This window comes from Corvus brachyrhynchos, unplaced genomic scaffold, assembly GCF_000691975.1.
Source record: "Corvus brachyrhynchos isolate BGI_N302 unplaced genomic scaffold, ASM69197v1 scaffold407, whole genome shotgun sequence".
Classification (NCBI taxonomy): domain Eukaryota; kingdom Metazoa; phylum Chordata; class Aves; order Passeriformes; family Corvidae; genus Corvus; species Corvus brachyrhynchos.
The window spans coordinates 1,393,069-1,400,779 of record NW_008239056.1 but is presented as its reverse complement, the minus strand read 5'-3'; the positions used below and the strand labels follow the sequence as shown (position 1 = coordinate 1,400,779).

Below are 7,711 nucleotides of genomic sequence, written 5' to 3'. Positions count from 1 at the left end.
TCCATCCCAGACTCCTCTGGCTGAGGCCGGGAGCAATGCCCTTGCAAGAGCGGAGCATTGCAGAGCATTCCCACAGCCCTGCCCACTGTCACTTGCCACTTCTTGTTCCCATCTCCATGCCCCACTGTGGCCAGGGCAAGGTGAAGATTTCTCCCTGAATGCTTTTCAAGCTGGACGTTTCCATTTTGCTTGCTTAATATGTATCCATCATCCCTGTTGCCCAGAGGGGCTTTACTTTCTTTCCTAGTACTCTTCTGTAATGCTCAGGGTTGGTCACAGAAAGAAGTACTTTGGTGGAAAATGAAAGTGGTCTGTAAAACTCTTGTCTGGTTTGGAGCTGCTGTGAAGTTTGATAAGGCTTATCTTTTTAAGACCTCCTCAGCAGGATTTCTTTTTGTCTAATTGCTTTCACACTTCTTCCTTTTCAACTTGACTTGAAGTACTAAACAAAGGAATTGGGGGAAGTGGAAAGAACTAAGGGGGAGATAATCCTAAATGTCTGTCAACTCAGTGTGCTGGTTAATAAACACTTTGCCAGGTTTTGAATAAACCTTATGAGCAAACGCGTGACAACTTTACAAAAGTATTTTCCTAAAAAAGAAAAAAGTGTTACTCTTCTATGTTATTTTTTAGTGAGTAGCAAGAGATGGGGATGGAGAATGGACCAGCTGTGCATACAAACTTTCTCCTATTTTCTAATTCCCTTTATTCTCTTTTATCATTCCCTTTATGACAACAGGCCGAGTGTTCCCAGAAGCCTTAACAGTGCTGAGAGGTTTCAGGCAAGCTGAAAGCAGTGCCCAGCAGTTTCAGAAAACTCTGTGAATGTCTGAAAAGATGCATTAAGAGGTGTGTTGTATTTAAGAGCGTAAATATTTAGTTGTATGGCTCTCCATTTCTTTTGTCATGCAGCTTTGAGATGTGCATTTGCAATGGTTTTTGAGTATTGAACAGATTTTATGAACCTTTGCTTTTCTGATGAGTTGGGCCAACTTTCCAGTTTTATTTGTAAATTCTAGCTAGATAGCTATCATTCTTCCTACCAAGTTAAAACTTCACAATTGAAATTATAAAAATGAGTAAATCGTGGTGCTGCCCCATGAGTGTTTTTGCTTTCTTAGGATATATTTTTTTAATCTACTTCTTCCAACCAGCTGCCCTAAGCAGTGCATTTACCAATGAAAATACCACGGGTTGATTGTCTTGCAAACTTCTTTGTAGACACAAAAAGTGAGGTGTGAACAGTGGCTTTTAGAGCCTCCTCCTCCAGTAACCCCAGCCAAATCAATGCTGGTTTGTGTGGTCTGTTCAGATCTCAGGCTGCTGAAGAAGGGATTGTCTGTTGGCATCACACTTCTGATCCTTCACAGAGCTGGGAGAACTTTTGAGGGGGTGTGGAGGCTGTTCCTCATTTTCACAGAGAGGAGCTTGTCTCACGGGGTGGTGACGAATGGAGGTGAGAGATTTTCATCCCATGTGTGCATTTCCATTTGCACTGTTTAGTTCAGTTTCCCCAAAAGAGTGACCAATGTTGTCTCTAAAGCCTTCATTCTACAGAGCATGGCAGAGGCAGCTCTGTAGGTATGGGAGCAGCTTTCTCACCCTTCAGTCATCACTATTTTGTCACCTTACCTTGGAAGACAGCCTGAGCTGCCACTCCTGCTTGGCTTTTCTGCCCTGACCTCTCTGAGCAATTAAAAGCCTCGTTTACACACCCACACCCTGATGAGTATGTGCTGTGTGTACCCACAAACCTACTCACAGTGCTTGTAATTCAGAGCTTGACTCTCTTTGATAAACAAATGCCTGGTGGATTAATTAAGCAGGTATATAGGAGCATTGCCCTATGCCTGAAATTAGACTTGCCTGCATAATTCTGTAATTGAACAAGGCAGAATATGGCTCAAAGACATTTATTTCCCTTTGCCCTTTGGAATCCATCTGGTGGCTTTTGCTGTTCTTTTATCTCCCAGCAAATCAAGACCTTAAAATTGATGACCTAAAATTATTTCCATGAAGCTGCTTTAAAGACACTTCTCTTTCTGTGCATATGTGTGCACAAATGTAACCCACAAAGAGGGGAGTGCATTCACTCTTAACTGTTTAGTCAAGTGGTTGAGACTATAGAAATTAATTTTGAGTGCAGTAGTGGAAACTTTTATGGTGTTGAAGGCATTTCCTGGACAAACATTACACTGGTGATACCTGTTTATTGAATAGCAAATACAGGATAAGGAAGGGAAGACTTCAGCTCTTTTTTTACAAGCAACTGCAAAGGATAATGACAATAGAGAGCTTGCTTTAATACAGTGTGAATGTCAAGTACTGGAGTTCTTAAAAATTAATTCATATGTTCATATTGCACTGTGAATTCAGCAGGTAACTGGTGAATTTTGCTCTGTATTGTTACAAGACACCCACCTTCTGACTTTTTTTTGCTTTTCAGCCTGTTGTCAGATGAAATTCCTGAAGACAGCTACGCTGATTAATGTTCTCAGGAGTGAGATCTGTGTGTGTGTTTTACAGCTCCCTACATAGCTGGTCAAAATTTAGTATGTGCCTCTCTGAAAGAGAGTTCTGGAGAAGTGATTTCATTTACAGAAGTCCCATTGTATTGGTCTGCCTGAGGTCTGCCTTCCACTAAGTTAAGGACCTGTGTCTGTGTGCTACGACCAAATTATACCATAGAGGAGCAGAGGTTGAGAGAAGATGAGTAAGGGGTGAGAATGCTTCTCAAAGAGTGCTGAAAAGTTCAGAAAACCTGTAATGAACTTAACACCTTTTAAGGAAAATTTTCTATTTGCTTAATTTCACATTGGTGGCCTGATTCACACGGGGAAAGACCATGCTGAGGTAGATCCATGCTGCTGAAAAAAGAAGAGATGAGAGGTCTGTTTATGTTCTTCCCAATCTTAATTTTGTTTGCTTTTTTTTGAGAAGTCACGTGACAAATTATCTTTCCAGGCCTGTTATCAGTACCACATTTTGAGAGAGAAAAACAGAGTAGGTAGGATCCTCATATGCACAACGACCTCACTTTACCTTCTCCTTGTGAGAAATATGATGTCTTTACTTTCCTGTGAAATGATAATTTAAATTCAGAATGTCAGCAAAGTTTGGTTTGGTTTTTTTTTTTCCCCATATATCTACCTCCCATGGTTTCTTAGCAATTAGGCATTAAAAAATATGTTTTGGGAGGTGCTCATCATTTTCTGACTCAGTTGGTTTCAATGGGAGTCAGGCCTGTGAAGCAGCTGTTAAGGTCAGGCAATCTGTAATTGACCTGTCAGATGTTGCAATTAAAATGTACTGCAGCTGTTAGAAATAGGAGTTACCTCCATTGCTCCTGAAAAAAACTAAAAAGCAGCCCAAAACCAAACCACCAGAAAGCTTTAATACATTTCACTGATTCATAAGTACCGCTCTCTTCTGTGTGTAATGCAAGAAACAGAGGGGGATGCAGATGGAGCTGGTGCCTTTGATTTCAGTGTTGTTTGTGGCAAGGCCTCTTTCATGTTCTGAATAACAAAGTCCGGGGAAAATTCTTGCCAACGTTTGTCCATAAGTTTACACCTTGAAATGCTTAGAGTTATAAATACTATGGGAAAAATAAGAAAATGTATTTACATGAAAACACACGTGGGAATGCTTTTGCCACATACTTTTTTTTGCCTTAATGCTTTTGTGGATTTTGTGAAATATTTGAATGTACTGTAATAGAATAACTAGGAATTGCTTCAGCCCTGTGCACTTGAGTGAGTGTTTTTGTGTTTGTCTGTCTCATAGTCCAGTATTTTTAATCATGAAATGCTTAAGCCATTCTTTAATTCAGAATTAATCATTGAGAGATGATACTGAAATGTACGTAATAGTTGCAAGGCTCTAGAAGCTTTTGACAAGCTGAAAAACTCCCAGACCCCTTACGTCGTGACAGCCAGTTGGGAAGCTGGGGAAGTCTGTCCTAATGTTTTAACTCAGCCTCACTTAATATCTTTGCTCATTGAAGGTCGACAGTGTTTCTGTGTTGTCTGTTTGCTTGGGTTTTTGTTTTTTTTTTTTTTAATAAGCAAAATGCTTTGTCCTTAGTGTGGTAAAAATTTAGGTTGTTTGGGGCCATCTGGGCGCCATTTCAGTGTCTTGGATGTTCTCCTGTGCTCGTCACTCTGTGTCCTGCAGCTGAAAAGCCACAGTACTGCTGAACTTTTGCATTTTAGTTTCTAGGTATCTGAATTGAACATAAATCTGAATGAGAGGAGTGTTGCCTTAAGCAGATGGAGAAATGTCTGGTACTCTCTAGTTCCAAATTTGACATTTTATTTTCCGGCTATTCTTAGGACAAGGATTCTTTAGAGTTTGTTTTGTTAACCTTCTATGGATTCTTCTATGAATTAGAAGTTAAAAGTATTTTAAGCACAGAAGCTGTCAGTAGTAGTTTATGATCTCTGCACAGTTCTTGCTAGAATATGTGTGATTCTAGAGCTGTTTTAATGTGGTTCTCAGTCTTTGCTGTTGCTGCTTTAAGGTGTTAGTGACTCTCTATGATCTTACTTGTTCCAAGTGCTCTGTGAACACTGCTCTTCAGTCAGGTAAGTTAAAGCAAAATTTTTCTCACCCTCCTAATAATACGCAAACTAAAATAACATGATAACCCACACAGGACTTTCAGAGAAGTCTGGAATTCTAGTCCATTTTCTTCCAACATGAGATCACAAAGAGCTTCTCTATTCATGTGGTGCTGATTTATGTTTCTTTTGCAGTTTCCAGGTAGCAGGAAATGCTGGTAATACCTTTCTCCATTAAATTTTTTATGGAATCCAGTGACAGGAGAGAGCACTCAGTGCATGGCATGGAGTGATTGGCAGGTCTGCCTCTCTTAGGTGCTGGGAACAATTATTTTAAAGAAACTTTTCAGAACAGTCTGACTTTTGGGTTGAATTACTTTTGTCCCACCACTTCCCAAACTTGTTGGCAGCTCTGAAAAGACATGTGTTTTGAAGTCCTGTTTATTGGCCTTTTTCTAAGCTTTTGTGTCCTTTGGACCCTCTGGGGATTATGCTTACAGGAGCTTCTGAGAAGTCTTGTTCTGTTGTAAATGCATTTTCCACATTTATCAAAGACACTTTTCCCTGGGTAGATGAGATGCAAGGAGGTGAACAACTGTAATCAATGTGCTCTCTAACAGCAGTTCCCTGTGTTAGTATTTTCAGCTTGCTCTGTATCTTCAGGTGCCTTAGGATAATTAATTTTCATGTGTTGAGTACAACTGCCTTTCTAGTTAGGTATGAATACTTTATTTGTAATAAATATAGATGTAGCCCTCCTCCTTTCCCTAGACAATTTAAACTTTCTGAAAATAGCTTTGCTTTGATTGGTTGTTCTTGTTTGGGTTTGTGCCAACTGCCTGGGTCTGTAGCTCTTTATCTGTTTTTTTTTCTAATAGTTTATTTTATTTGAAGAGTTATTGCTTCTTAGGGATGTGTTCTAGGTCCAAAATAAAATACTTCTAAGTATTAAATGCTTTAGTCCTATTTAATAATACCGGAGAATGTCCCCTTCTGTAATTCTGAAAACATTTGAGACCTAAAGAAACCATTATTATGTACTGTGTTTTGTCCTGTCAGGTTAAAAAGCCATAAAGCACCTTGCATGCTAATCCTCTGCAGAACATGAAATTAAAATGAAGGCTGTACATAAGAAATATGACATTTGATCAATCATTAAAAAAAAAAAACAACCTGAAAAAAAGATGTCTTTAGATACCTATGGGTAAATCTGTAGATTCCATTCCTTTTTAAAAAATCTCTCATAACTGCATTTTACATGGGGATCTAGAATTGGAGTTACTAATTGGTGATGCTCCTCTGTATATCTGAGTTTAGCCTCATGTGGACAAACCAAGTTTATTTTTAATGCCTTTTCGTATGAAGGTATGTGATGGTTGTTTTACCTTGACAGGTACTTTGAATATTGATGGAATTTTTTTGTTAGGGAAATGAATGTAAATGTAAAAAGTCCTTGAATGCTCAGTTGTTACCTATTGATGTGTATTTGCACTGGGCAAAATGAGCCTGCAAGACAGTTCTGAAAAGGCCTTTTAAATTTAGGATTCAGGACACCTTATTTTACTTCATTTTGGAAACATACTTTTTTCTAAGTCAATGGTCAAAATTTCCCCTAAAGATTTTATGGTGACCTTTATTTTAATCTGAGATGTGGGCAGAGTTTTCAGCTGTGGACTAATCCATGGAGGTTCTAGATAATCTTTTATCAGATTAATGAGGAGGTGATTTTTTTTTTCCACCGAGATAAGAGAATGAGTTACAGTTCTGCACAGTTTTACCTCACCATTTATGCTTTCCACAGCATGTAAGTTTTTATGCATAAGCTTTTGATGCTTTCTTATTACAAAAATCCAACATGTTCTGTTGAGATGCAGAACTTGTGCAGCACCGGAGGATTCTGATGTAGGCTCTTCTCCCTTTTAGAGGAGAGCAAATGCAGCTGTTATGTATTTATTGCTCAGAATTGTAAGACCGTTCCTGGGGGTTTTTTGCTCTCATTTGGCTTGCCAGGGTGACTCTGAAGAGAGTACAGCAGTTTGAGAAAAGTGAGAAAGGCTGGCTTTACGCTGGCTCTGGGTTTGCCCTTGTTTTAATGTGTCTATTTCTGAATCCCTTGCTGCAGAAATTTCCGATCTAGGTCTGTAAACTCTTCTTTTTCTGGGGCATTTCTCTTCTCACTCATGGCCAAATTAGTTTTTTGGGTAACTTTGATGCCAGCAAGTAGCTACTTGGAAAAACACATGTTTTAATGTAATTTTAAAGACAGCAATATGTGTTATAGGAAATTACTAAATCCCCAAAATCTGTGATGGAGGGGGAGGGGGGATTTGGTGGTGGTTTGTTATCATTTTATTTTGTTCTGGGAAATAGTAAAAGGTCCCTTTGAACTGTTTAATGTTCTTTTATCAGTAAAGGCAGAGAAACTAATGTGGTAGCTGACCACATCTTAAGTCTTTGGGGGAAACATTAATATAGAATACACTCACTTAGGTAACATTAAACAATTTCTACTTGATTATTTTTGAAGTGGTGTAAAGACAAGCTTGGGAACCTCAGCAGCAGCAACAGAATTTCCGTAGTTTTGAAGACTCCTTATTTGCCATTGCAATTTTACTTGACCTTTCTGTCCTGGACTTAAAATTACGCTTATTCGTCTTTTGATAGGTTTATAATTTTTATTAAAAGTATCATCTCTTTGACAAGACTTTAAAATCTTGCCTAGGATCCTCTTTTTATGTATCCGTACACATACTTAATTGCTGATTATTTAACTTAAATTGTTCTGAATTTAAAAGCATTTGCACAAAGCTTTCTGGATTGTTTTTTTTTTTTAATGGTGCTCAGAGGACTCCCGCTGGAGGTGTTTTAGTTCTCGGCCAGCTTAGTTGTGCTCACCTGGGTTACTCTGTCAGGGGTATGTGCTGTGTGTGTATACTATGATCCATTGTGGGTGGCATCATCAGTTTTGGCCGTAATCTGGGATTGGTTTCTGTTCGACACATTTGACTACAGCCTTTTAATAGTACTTGATAATCAACTTTTTCATTTCTGCTGTTGGATTTAAAACAGGTTTTGTTGGGGTTTTGTTCCTCTTCTTCCCCCCCCCCCCCCACTCTCAAAAAATCTGCTCGCAACTTTGCAAGAGAGAC

The 7,711-nt window shown here is 38.9% G+C and overlaps 1 protein-coding gene across 3 annotated transcripts in view; it reads left to right on the top strand.

Moving 5' to 3' along the window:
- Nucleotides 1–728: 728 nt before the first annotated feature.
- The window catches only part of TEX2 (testis expressed 2), a 39,076-nt gene continuing 32,093 nt past the window's right edge, over nucleotides 729–7,711 (top strand). For 2 of the 3 annotated variants that reach the window (XM_008637568.2, XM_017739132.1), the window contains exon 1: nucleotides 729–849. The gene's annotated coding sequence lies outside the window, so the exon portion shown is untranslated. The remainder of the gene's footprint in view (nucleotides 850–7,711) is intronic. The other variant, XM_008637569.2, reaches the window with a different exon arrangement.